General features: G+C 38.5%; 1 long non-coding RNA gene across 1 annotated transcript; it reads right to left on the minus strand.

The window, feature by feature from the left end:
* Positions 1 to 2,408: 2,408 nt before the first annotated feature.
* On the minus strand, positions 2,409 to 6,927 carry LOC127097952 (uncharacterized). The gene is made up of 4 exons (XR_007793243.1): positions 4,503 to 6,927; positions 4,156 to 4,405; positions 2,985 to 4,036; positions 2,409 to 2,863 (listed from the first exon to the last, which is right to left on the minus strand). It is a non-coding gene; the product is annotated as an uncharacterized LOC127097952 (long non-coding RNA).
* Between the last annotated feature and the right edge of the window lie 6,714 nt (positions 6,928 to 13,641).

Below are 13,641 nucleotides of genomic sequence, written 5' to 3' on the forward strand. Positions count from 1 at the left end.
AAAATCATCCAATTGATCCTTTGAAAAGAACCCATACGCAAGTCCTTAATTCTTTAGGCAAATGAGGTGATCTTGGACAATTTGGAAATGTGAGATCAAGGGGAACAACTTTCATGTTGAACACTTTTTCATTTGAATATTAGATCATGATGAATTTTGAGGTGGGAGTTTGGAAAATTAAACATGTTTGAAAATTTTCTAAGTACCAAGTCAAATGTTCACTTCTTCCACCTTGAATAACTTTTGATATGGACTTTAAATGAAACGTTCCTTCATAAAATTTGTAGATCTTTAAAACCTATTAAATTGGGTCACAAATTTGACCTCATTTGGATTTGGAATGAAGGAGTTATGTATTTTAGAAGTTGAGGAAAATCACTTGTTCAATGGTAATGGTCCAAAGTGACCTATAATGTTTCCTCTTGGCATATGCATTTGAAAGTTGAATTTGAACTTACTACAAATATAAAAGTTGATTTAGGAATCTTGAATTTGATCATGGAATTTGAATGGATTTCATCTAATAAAAATTGAGCAAGTTATGGTCTTGGGAAGTTGACCTTCTAACTAGGGTTCAAACAAAATGACCTATAATTGTTCACCATAAAAAATGACGTTCCAAGCAAAATTGGCTCTTGACTTCAATATAAAAGTTGTTTGGAATGTCATTTTGAGTAACTTTGATCTTGGAATCATTTTCATATGACAAAAATTGTAGGAGATAGAGTCTAGGGAACCCCAGTTTTGACTAGTTGACTTCCTCTGGTCAACCACCATGAACCACCTTGCTAGCTTGATATTATCTTGACTTTTGGGACTCATGTAGGATCATATATGTGTAGTATGATGTAATATGAAGTATCCCTTGAAATATTTGATCAAATGTTAAAGAAATTTGTTGAGGATGTCACACAAGATACCGAGATGAATTAGGGTTTCCAAGGCAAGCAATCTTAAAACTCTTGATGAATTCTTGATCAAAATGATATGTGAAGATCATAGGGACCCATATATGATGTCTAGAGTTAATGTGAACCGTTTCTTGATTGAAATCCTTGCATTAAGGGTCTCATACCCTAGACATGAGCTTGATATAACAAGGGTGAACACACACACTACCTACAAAAGTAACAAACTATACATTGACATATTTTTGGCATTTGGGTTAGTAAATAATGAAAAAAAAGTATGATACAATAAAAAATGTGCTTGGTGATCTCTCCTAATGCAAACACAATGAATGAGGGGTAAAGAGGATGCCAAGGTGTGATCCCAAAGCCAATGCATATGATGAGATAGCATGAGGGATCTTAAGGTCAAAATTGGGGTCTTACAGCTGCCCATATTTAAGGAAATTCTAACTGAGGATGTGAAGGTTAAAATCTTCATTTTGACTCAGTAGAATGGACTTAAATAACAACAATATAGACAAATTTTGGTCCCTAAGAGACCTCATGATGCATATGCTATGAATGTTAAAAATAATCTATGTGGGGAAAATGTTGCCACAAAAGAAAAGAATCCGGAGAGACTGAAAGTCCATAGGAGCATAATGCATTCCATAAGGAAAACTCACTAGGGAGACAGAGACTCTGGGGATAAAAAGTTGTGCCTAGGCCAGGCTATAACTTAAAAACTTCTAGAGACACAAGGGGATTCCATGAAAATAAATCAAAGGAAGGACTCGGTCAGGGATAAAGAAGAATATATGAGGGAAACAGGTAGATCAGAATAAAACTGAAATACCTGAACCGATTTCAACTGGGGAAGAATAATCTTCAACTCAGGAGTGTCATACCCCAAAATTTACCCTACCCTTCACCATGGTCATATAGATCATTAACCTAGACATTTGCATATCCTCATGAGCATGCATTTCATCTACATAAGCAAGGTTCAACACAAGAAAGCAGTGACTGGAATTCAGAGCTTTATGCTTATACCTAGTGGAAACTAGGGTTTCTCAGCAAACTTTGGGTGGCCCCAATCAAACCCTAGCATGGAGATGCTTGGGTATTATGCTTATATCTGGTGACAGTTGTGGCTTCTTGAGGGAGCAAAACCCTAATTTAGGGGTCCTCACTTGGTCATGGCTCCATAAACCCTAATCAGATCAAACTCCTATTATGTGGCCTCCTAACCCTAATTTCAGCTGGCACATCATCATTCATGATGCTTGATCTCCTTGCTTGGTTAAATTGCATTCAACAACTTCTTGTTCCTGGGTTGTAGTTCATGGCACATCCTGATCCTTTCTAAGTCCTTTGTTTCATGATTATCATTGGAGTGTCCCTCATGATTAGTTCAGTCAATATCATTATACTATCCATTTCACTCGAATTCAATACATGTTCAAGATCCATTTATTCATATAATATAACTTCAAATTCATTTCAAGAGCCATTCAGTTCAAATACCAATCCAAGTTCATTCAAATGAAGAAATGTCATTCATTACATGATCATAAAAGGTTCATTACATGGAAAATATACAAAGAAAGAGGTGTTGACCAACAGTTGACTTTTTGGTCAACAGTTGACTTTTTGGTCAACTTTAACCAAAGTCAACCCAATTCCCCAAATTCCTAAAACCCTATATCCCCAATCCCAATTCTGATTCCATTCTCAATCTTTAATCATTGAATGTTGTTTTTGGGTTTGCCATGTGTTGTGAGTGGTCATAAAACTCAGTTTTGGCCGTTGTGCTGCTTTGTTCAACTAATCACCATTACCATATGCATTCATGGTCTACAAAGGAGACTAAAGCCATTCAGCAGCTTCATACAGGGCTTCGCATCACAGTTGTCAAGCAATGTAAAGGTTTGGGGTGCTTTGCCGCTTTGCTGATCAAGTTGTCACCGTACCTAGCAAAGCAATGAACAACAAGTCAAAATCATAACAGAACCATGGTCATGATACAAGGAATTAATGTGTAGAATTACAACCAATCAACAGTGGTATCTCACTTACAGGCTCACACCCTACCTGTTATGGAAATGGTAGAATTTTGCAACACTCTGCTGCAATTCATTCTAACCTATGTGATCATTAGCCAAGCCATGTGCTGCAATGGACAAAGCGCCCTGTAAAAGACAACAGTACAATTTATTGACATGTAAATCTAGTCATGATATTTCACAAGCCTAGCAACTCAATGCTGTAGAATCCAAGCCAGCATTGTGTCAATTACATGACCCTGAAACTATGCGCTTTGCTTGCCATGAGGAACCAAACCAGTGCCATTAACCCAGTTGTCCTGCAACAAAAGTTCAAGCCACAGACCATACTGCAGCCTGTCAAATGCTGCAAAATCTAAGGCATGGATATAACCTGTTGTGCAGAACAGGTGAATCCAACAGTGATACCAAGCTGAACATCATGAAACCTTATAAACTGGCAGCAAATGCTATCTGTATTGGCCATGAACATAAAGTTGTAGTCATGCTACAGACTGACCATGATTAACCTGTAGTAGACCAACACAACATAGCCTATAAAAACAGCCTTGTATAATAACCAACCGTATTCACATTAGTTCAAGCAAAACTGTCAAAACCATTCCATAAGCCAGTGATCCACCTGCTACATTAGCCAGCCTACAAGCCAAGGCGTGAACACCAATCAAATCATAAATCCATGCTGTCATATGCTGTGTGCATTGATTATGGACCTAAAAAAGCAACCAAGTCAATTGCCGACTGAGTACAACACAGCCAATGCGCAGTGAGGTTATGGTTCAGTTCAGGACATAAGTGATCCCACTTGCAAAGCTGATGAGTCCTGCTAGCAAATAGGAAACCAATGGCCAATTTACACCAACACATGAAGGTTGCAAAAAACATCCTACAACAGGACTTGCAGAACCATATATGTCAACAGCAAAAGGGACAAGGGTGTTGCATCATATTTCAATACACCAACAATGGCACAACAATGAAAGCACGACCAAGCTAGTCTATCTTACCATCTACAACATGTTAAGGCAACTGAGCAATGACATCATGCTTCAAAACCTGTAGCAGCAAGGCAATATAAACCTGCAACAAACCATTTCACAAGCCAGCTGAGTGAAAAAGTGATGCTCTCTCTGAATTCTCTTTAGGCGAGTTTGCAACTGAAACTTATCAAAGATCACATAAAGAACAAGGCAGTATACCTGCTGAATGCGCCACGTAACCAGGTTGCGAGATAACTTTGCCATGAACCTGTGAAACTATGAGGAATACCAACTCAAAGCATGTGTGTGTCACACCAGTTGTATCTTTAAGCCACCAATCAAAGTTGTATGGGATTTGAACTGAGACTATTTCATGAATCAATGTATCATGCTGCCAAGCTCTATTGAAACACAAGTCAGAGTAACCTAACTAAATGCTGCTGCAATGCCATGCTACAAGAAACCAGGCCTGCATATCCATAACATCATTCAACATCAATAGTGTACAGCAAGGTTAGAAGTATTGTGTGGTAGCAAGAAAAATAACAGGTCCAATGCATACATACCGGAAGTTAGTGCATCCAAAAATGTTATGATTATACAGTTGGTTTATCAAGAACTCACTAAAGCATAGCCCCATGACTAGCTCACTCGAAGTTTACAATGCATTGAGGTAGCTCAAAGAGGAGGGAGTGAGCAACACCAATTCAGCAACCATGTCCTGCAAAATTCAAACTGATGATTATTCAAGCAACAATCCAAACCAGTTTGGTTCAATGCAGATATCCACAGTTGGATCAAAGAATTTGAAGCTAATGGATTAGAGAGTTAAACTTGTGTAAAATCCCACGTGACTTAATTCATGATTTAAGACTCACCTTCACTTAATGCCAGCTGGATGGTGCAGATTGAACCATTTCAGACTTAATTCTCCAATTTGCCCTTGGATCGTGCTATATAAGTGGCAATCATTGCCAATCATTGGGTTCAGACTTTTTCCCCTCATTCGAAAAGCATCGTGCAATCGCTTCCCTCCCACCTTCACTACACGCTCATTTTCCATTATTGTGAGAGCTTCATCACTCGAAGCTCTACACAGCAGAGCTAAGCCACCGCCACCGCCGGAAGCTTCAAAGCTTGAAGATCGTTATCGCTCACACGCTTCCAATCCATTTCAACATTACGAGAGGAGGAAGGGAGGCGATCAGAAGTTGTGCTCGTGTTTTTCATCATCGTCGCCACCGCCGTTGTCGTCTTCGACAGGTAGTTCTTGATCCTTATGATTACACTTTGACTCATTTGCCATGATGATGTAGTATTGGATTGTCGGTAATGTTAGTTGTCATTGTTGCGTAGTCGTTTGCGAAGCTCTTGCAGAGTCTCCATGTGAGACTTGAGCGTTTTTCCGCTTGTGAATAAGCGCGTTTGGCCGGAAGCGCTTTTCCGTTTCTTTCATTTGTGTTTGCTTTCAGTAGCTACCTTGTAGAGGTTTGGATCAGGCCCAAACGGGAATGGCCTTGCACCTCCCTGTAGCGAGCACACCCCCAGGCCTTGGATCTGAGGCTGTTGGGCTTCCTGGCGCAAAGCCCAGCCAATTCTGTTTAAAGAGGCCTGTGCTATTTTAATTTGGATTTAGCTTCCTTAATTGGATATTAATCTTGATGCTTAGGCAGTATTTTGTTAATTAGGATTGTTAATAATTTTTTAGAATTAATTGTTAATTGTCTTAGAATTGGTTTAATAATTTTTTAGAGTTAATTTGATAATTGTCTTAGATTTATAATGTGCTAATTGGTTAGAGTTTTATTTGATTTTATTTTTGATAATTGTTTTGAATTTTAGAATTTTAATTGACTTTGAGTTTGTGATAATAGTGTGGTTTGTGTTGATATTAGAATTTGATTTAGATTTTGATATTAATATTGAACATTATATTAACTTTGATTAACCTTCTAACAATTAACTCTAACATTTAATTTCCGTTTTCTAACATCTAATTCTTTACAATTCCGCTTCTAACTCCTTTAATTTTCCGCTTTTAATTTCCGCTCCTAACTTTTAATTTCGGTCATTTACTTTATGCACTCTTACTTTTTTATTTTGCTTTTATCACATTGTACATCCATATTCCATCATATTCACTTCATCCTAAAATGAATCTAAAAAATGGTCAAGACTTTAAAAAATGAAAAAAAAGATAACAATTTCCCAAGCATGGAGAGAACTTTGGACAATGGACTTAGAGACTCATTAGGACCCTTTGCAAAAGAGACTTTGGACAAATGTGACCTAACATGGAAGAAGCGTGCAAGAATCAAGAGGAATTTGTAATATCAATTGTAATCTTTTGCATGCTTTCTAGTTTAGTACACAATTGCACACACATGGCTTTCTCTTGGGCTACCTGACAATGAGACCTTTTATTTCCTGCACTCCCTTGTACTTTACATGTACCCCCCTCCCCTTTCTGATGTACGCATTTACTTGCTTTCTTTTATTCCTTGTTAGCTACTCCTTAGGCATTAGGAACGTTCACCATTTCGCAATCAATAATCAAACCCTTGATCCAACGTCAAGTGGTTCTTTTCTTAAATCAAAAACAATAAACAAACCCTTGATCCAACGTCAAGCGGTCTTTTCCAAGTCAAATTCAAAAACATAATAAATGGCGATTAGGATCGTACGTCACGAGCCTTAAGCGATAAAGGAGGGATGAGACTAGAGCTTTCCTACACTCATTCTGAATGCTTTGAACACAAGACGCTCGGCTTGACCGTTTGAGGTATTCACCTTTATCCATAGTCTTTAGTGCAATCCAAAATCAATAACACTTTCTTCAAAACATAAAAACAACTCAACGCATTCAAACCTCTTGTTTGAGCCTTAGGGCGACACCATTCGAAAACCCTTCTTCAAGGTAAATAAAATCAACAAAACAAACACAAACAATTTCAAAACCACGAACTACGAACGCTCTGATTTCTCACTTCAACAAGTGGGCATATGTAGGCACGAGGATCCATTCCTTGGCGAGCACACTAATTTAAAATCTATCTCCACTCCGTCAAACCTTTGGCAAGCAAACATTCGATAAATAATACACACGTAAGCGCAAACATCCTAGATGGTTCCCATGGAGTACCATGGATGTGAGGGGTGTTAATACCTTCCCCTTGCATAACCGAATTCCGAACCTGTTTGTGGTTGTGATGACCATATTTTGGGGTTTTCTCGATATTTTCCCTTTCCTTTGGAATAAATAAAAACCGATGGCGACTCTGTATTTTTCGCGTAGCGACAAGGAGTACCATAATTCATTATCTATTACCGGTTACTGGGTAGTAAGATAACATAATTTGATAGAGAGGCATCCGTTACCTATTAGGGTAAACATATCAAGGATGACTCACTGAGGGAAACAAAAGGTGTATTTATTACCGATTACTAGGTAAGAAACAACATGCTGGGGAAAAAATACCAAATAGGATTTACGACTACCGACTCACTAGGCAGAAGACCAAAGAGAGAATATTTGTCACCGTTAAAGTGAACATATCAAGGATAGACTCAGGGGAAGAATATCCGTCATCGGTTAAGATGAACATATCAAGGATAGACCACCTGGGTAAAAATAGGAATTATATCTATCATTTATTGGATAGAATAATGAAAAGAAAATATCCATCATCGGTTGGAATGAACATGTCAAGGATAGACTCAGAGGGGAAAGTGGGATTTACAACTACCAGTTACAGGGTAGAAGACCGAAAAGGGAGAAAACCCGTCATCGGTTAGGATGAACATATCAAGGAATAACTTTATGGGGAATGAAATATGGATTACAAATACCTTTTTACTGGATAGAAAACCAAAAGGGAGAATGTCCATCATCGGTCAGGATGAACATATCAAGGATAGACTGCCTGGGGAAACATGAAAACAAATCCGCTGGAAAAATATAGGAAGCAGATTACTATCACCGGGTATTGGGTAAAAGTAAAGTACTCACAAATTGAGAAGAATATTACCAGTTACTGGGTTATATACTTCTGGGGGACCAAAAGTATCTTTTTAGGTAAGAGCTAGAAAGAAACGGTCAAATAAAGACTCAACCCAATGAGGATATAACTCAAGGGGAGTGATTACATCCCGATAATTAACTGGGGAGGAAACTGAAATAATAATCGTCCACGAGGAAATAACTCAGTGGGGAATGAGAAAGGTTCAATTCTTTCTGCCTAAGGGGCTGACATCTACATTTGAAAGAGGACAGACACACAAAATCTGCATGGAGAAACAATATCACCATGGAAGAGGATCAGAAAATAAGAAGTCAAATGCAATAGCATGCATAATGAACTATCTGATGTATGAATGTGCATGTATATGATTGATGATTATGCTGACAAAACAATCACAAATGGTACAAGTGTCATTGATTTGAATCATCGTTTACAACACTCGGCTAATCTTGACAGAATGGAAACACCAACTGGAGAAAAATGCTGGGGATGAACATAAGTCATCCATCTCTAAATAATTCAAACCTGGATGAGGATAGAGAGAGAAGACTTGCCGAGGACCTGAATTGTCAACTCTGCGAGGAATTTTATATCAAATGAGACAACCTCGCATGGGACCAAATCAAATACTGCTTAAGAATCAACACTGCTGGGGAACAGAATAAACTTTGCTAGGGACTTACAGGAGATGAAACTCTAGGTTGGGTCCATGCAAACCGTTGAGGATGTGAGCCTACAAATCAGCTGGGGAGGCGATTACTACTCAGTTGGGAGAACTGATTTTTCGTTGGGGAGGAAAAAAGTGACCAAACCAATTGCTTGGGGAAAACCAATAATGCTTTGCACTTTAGGACTCACCTGTTCTCAGATTGCTGTTGATATTCCTTACTGAAATCGATTTCCTTTTAAAGTAATTGCTTTTATTATTTTAAGAAAAATGATTCTTATTTTATTATTTCAAAATTTCAAAATTTCAAAATTATCATCATAAAAATTCAATTCTATTTGGCTGAAAAATAAATGAGAGTAGAAACAATTGGATTAAAAGCTCAACTTTATTTAATAGAATGGTAGTCTGTAAATGACAAGACTCCACATATCTTTACAACAATTGAAAAATGGTAATTTACATGGAAAAGGGATACATTGAATACAATGATCACTAATCCTTCGACCAACTTCAATATCTACTGTGCTCTTGGCTTCGGTTGAGGATGATGAATCAGAGTTGACTGTCTTGCTCAAAACTGCTCTAAATACTGGAGATCAGCCGAACGCAGTTACTTGCCATAATCCCTAATTTTTGCTTAGATTTCTCCAAGGTGGGGTACTCAATCTACCGGGATAAATTTTCTGTTTTATGTCTCTAATTTTTGCCTGGATCGCTCTTTCGGGTTTTCAATCCACCGAGACGCTCATTTTTGCCTAAGTCGCCCTTTCGGGTTTTCAACTTAGCGAGTTGTTCTTTTCTTTTTAGGCGAAGTATTTCTTGGCTGTATTGGCATTCACAGGACGTGTGAACTCTTCACCATCCATAGTTGTAAGAATCAAAGCACCGCCTGAAAAGGCTTTCTTAACAACATATGGGCCTTCATAATTAGGAGTCCATTTTCCCCTAGCATCTGGTTTGAAAGATAGCATCTTCTTGAGCACAAGGTCATCTTCTCTGAATACACGAGGCCTGACCTTCTTATCAAAAGCTTCCTTTATTCTCTGCTGGTACAACTGACCATGGCACATGGCAGTCAGCCTCTTCTCTTCAATCAAATTCAGCTAATCATACATGGTCTGACACCATCCAGCTTTAGTCAACTTGGCTTCCATCAAGACACGTAATGATGGGATCTCAACCTCTAGTGGGAGCACAACTTTCATACCATAAACAAGTGAGAAAGGGGTTGCCTCTGTTGAAGTGCGGATGGATGTACGGTACCCATGCAGGGCAAACAGGAGCATCTTATACCAATCCTTATACGTTAGCACCATCTTCTGAATGATCTTATTGATGTTCTTGTTTGCAGATTCAACAACCCCATTCATCTTAGGCATGTAGGGAGAAGAATTATGATGTGCAATCTTGAAGTCTTTGCAAAGAGCTTCCACCATATTATTATTCAAGTTAGATCCATTATCAATAATGATCTTACTTGGCACACCATAACGACATATAATTTGGTTCTTGATAAACCTTACAACAACTTGCTTGGTCACATTTGCATACGATGCCGCTTCAACCCACTTCGTGAAATAGTCAATAGCCACCAAAATGAAACGAATGTCCGTTTGACGCTTTAGGCTCAATCATGCCAATCATATCAATTCCCCACATGAATAAGGGCCATGGAGAGGAAATGACATTTAATAATGTCGGAGGGACATGAATCTTATCTGCATAAATTTGACACTTGTGGCATTTCTTCACAACTTGCAACAATCAGATTCCATTGTCAGCCAATAGTAACCTGCTCTCAACATCTTCTTAGTCATAACATGTCCATTGGAATGAGTACCAAATGAACCTTTATGGACTTCAGTCATCAATAAGTTTGCTTCGTGTCTATCCAGGCGTCTGAGCCAAACCATATCGAAATTTCTCTTATAAAGCACATCACCATTTAGGTAGAAATTGTCAGCTAATCTCCTCAAGCGGGTAAATTTAACTTTGGAGGAAACATTTGATATCATAATTCCAATGCTTTTCATATTTGATTTCTTCAACAACAAATACATGAGTTGGCCTATCAAGATACATCACAGTCAAATTGGGAACTTCATTCCAAAATTTCACCACAATCATTGAAGCCAACATTGCAAGAGCATCTGCCATCCGGTTTTCATCCCGAGGGATATGATAAAACTTAACCTTTGTAAAGAAAGTTGAAATCCTCCTCGCATAATCTCTATATGGTATCAAACCGGGTTGATTCGTCTCCCATTCACCTTTGATCTGATTCACAATCAAAGCCGAATCTCCATAGACGTCAAGATACTTGATTCTGATATTGATGGCTTCTTCAAGCCCCATAATGAAAGCTTCATACTCAACCATGTTGTTTGTACACTTGAAAATCAATCTAGCTGTAAATGGAAAATGAGTGCCTTGGGAAGTGATAATTACAGCCCCAATGCCATTACCATTCTGATTAACAGCTCCATCAAACACCATGCCCCAACAGGAACCAGGTTCTGGCCCTTCTTCAAGTAATGGTTCATTACAATCTTTCATCTTTAGGTACAATATTTCTTCGTCAGGAAAATCATACTACACTGACTGGTAATCTTCAATCGGTTGGTGAGCCAAATGATCATCCAAGATGCTACCTTTAATCGCTTTTTGAGATCAGTATTCAATATCATACTCAGATAACAACATCTGCCAACAGGCAATTCTCCCAATTAAAGCAGGCTTCTCAAAAATGTACTTGATTGGATCTATTTTGGATATCAACCAAGTAGTATGATTCAACATATACTGGCGCAGACGCTTAGCAGCCCAAGCCAATGCGCAACAGGTCTTTTCAAGCATAGAATACCGAGTCTCACAGTCGGTGAACTTCTTACTAAGGTAATAAATAACATATTCCTTCTTTCCATATTCATCTTGCTGACCTAGAACACAACCCATACTATCATCAAGCACAGTCAAATACATGATCAACGGTCTTCCTTCAACAGGTGGAGACAGAATTGGAGGATCAATCAGATACTCTTTGATATTGTCAAAGGCTTTCTGGAAATCTTCGGTCCAATCACAGGATTGATCTTTTCGAAGAAGCTTGAATATAGGCGCACACGGAGCAGTCATATGCGATATGAATCTTGAGATATAGTTCAAGCGGCCGAGAAGACTCCTAACTTGCTTCTCAGTTTCGGGCGCAGGCATTTCTTGTATTGCTTTGACCTTGGCAGGATCAACTTCAGTACCCTTCTCACTGACAATAAAGCCCAACAACTTACCAGAACGAACACCAAAAGTACACTTATTGGGATTCAAACGGAGTTTGTATTTCCTCAAACGCTGGAATAGCTTCAACAAATGCTCAACATGTTCTTCTTCATCACTTGATTTGACAATCATATCATCAACATATAATTCAATCTCTTTATGCATCATATCATGAAAAAGAGTAGTCATAGCTCTCTGGTATGTTGCACCAGAATTCTTTAAACTGAAGGGCATCACTCTATAACAGAATGTTCCCCAAGGTGTAATGAATATGGTCTTATCCATATCTTCGGGTGACATCTTGATTTGATTATAACCGGAAAATCCGTCCATGAACGAAAAGACTTTGAATTTGGTTGTATTATCTACCAACATGTCAATGTGTGGCAGAGGGAAATCATCTTTCGGACTAGCTTTATTCAAATCTCTATAATCGACACACATACCGACTTTTACATCCTTCTTCGGAACAGGCACAATATTGGCCACCCACTGCAGATACTCAGCGGTAACAAGAAAACCAACGTCAATCTGTTTCTCCACTTCCTCTTTGATCTTCACTGCCATATCAGGATGGGTTCTCCCCAATTTCTGCTTGACTGGCGGGAATTCTGGCTTCAATGAAAATCTATGCTCCACAATTTCAGAATCCAAATCAGACATGTCTTGATAGGACCAAGCAAACACATCTGAATATTCTCGAAGAAGATCAATCAACCCCTTCTTAGCTTCCGGACACAGTTGAGACCCAATCTTGACTTCCTTCACATCATCTTCGGAACCCAAGTTGACTAACTCAATCTGCTCTTCGAACGGCTGAATGACTTTTTCCTCATGCTCAAGTAGACGAGATAATTCATCAGATACTTCTTCATCATCAGGCTCTTCCTCAGCCTCAAACACAGGGAAATCAAAGTTTGGAGAGGGAGTAGGATCATTGTATTCAATGGGTTTGGGAACCAACCTACATAATGATTTGATATTTTGATTTTAGAGAAGTGAATTGTGACCAAATATTATGCAGATGGATAATTATTATTTATTTATGTTTTTTGTGATTAGCATTTTCGGAAAAGCAAAAAGGAAAAATAAAACATCATAGATGTGGATGAGTAAAATTGTATTTCATTGATGATAATTGAAATGCCTAACAATGTTCACTTCTTCCTTAGGCATAAGAGAAGTATTTTTCTTTAAAATGAAAATAAATTACTTAGAGCGGTGAACAATAACAGGAATATCAACAACAACCCAATTGTCGCAAGTCTTGCCCTGCATCACAAAGTTGGCGCAATCTTCGTCTTCATCATCCTCGATCATAGTAGTTGAGTGTTGATCATTACGATGAATGAACCCTCCACTGCGGAAACTCGGTTGCACATCTTCAGCTTTGACGTTGAACGACCCTAGTTGAAAACCCAATCCGACCTTATTCTTATTCTCGACAATCTCTATCATGCGACCCCACTAATCAGTGCAACCAGCCTCAATAGCTTTCTGAGCATCATTGAAAGAAGACATGGGTGCCCTAGTTTTCTTCACTTCAGCAATAGACAAGGCTTGGAACGGAGTTCCAACCTCCTCCTCAACTTCAACATACGAAAAGGATGACAAATGGCTCACTAAAAGCGTCTTCTCTCCACCAACAATGACAAACTTGTTGTTCTTCATAAATTTAAGCTTCTGGTGTAGAGTAGATGTCATTGCTCCTGCTTCATGAATCCATGGCCTTCCCAA

Source organism: Lathyrus oleraceus, chromosome 6 (genome assembly GCF_024323335.1).
Source record: "Lathyrus oleraceus cultivar Zhongwan6 chromosome 6, CAAS_Psat_ZW6_1.0, whole genome shotgun sequence".
Lineage (NCBI taxonomy): Eukaryota > Viridiplantae > Streptophyta > Magnoliopsida > Fabales > Fabaceae > Lathyrus > Lathyrus oleraceus.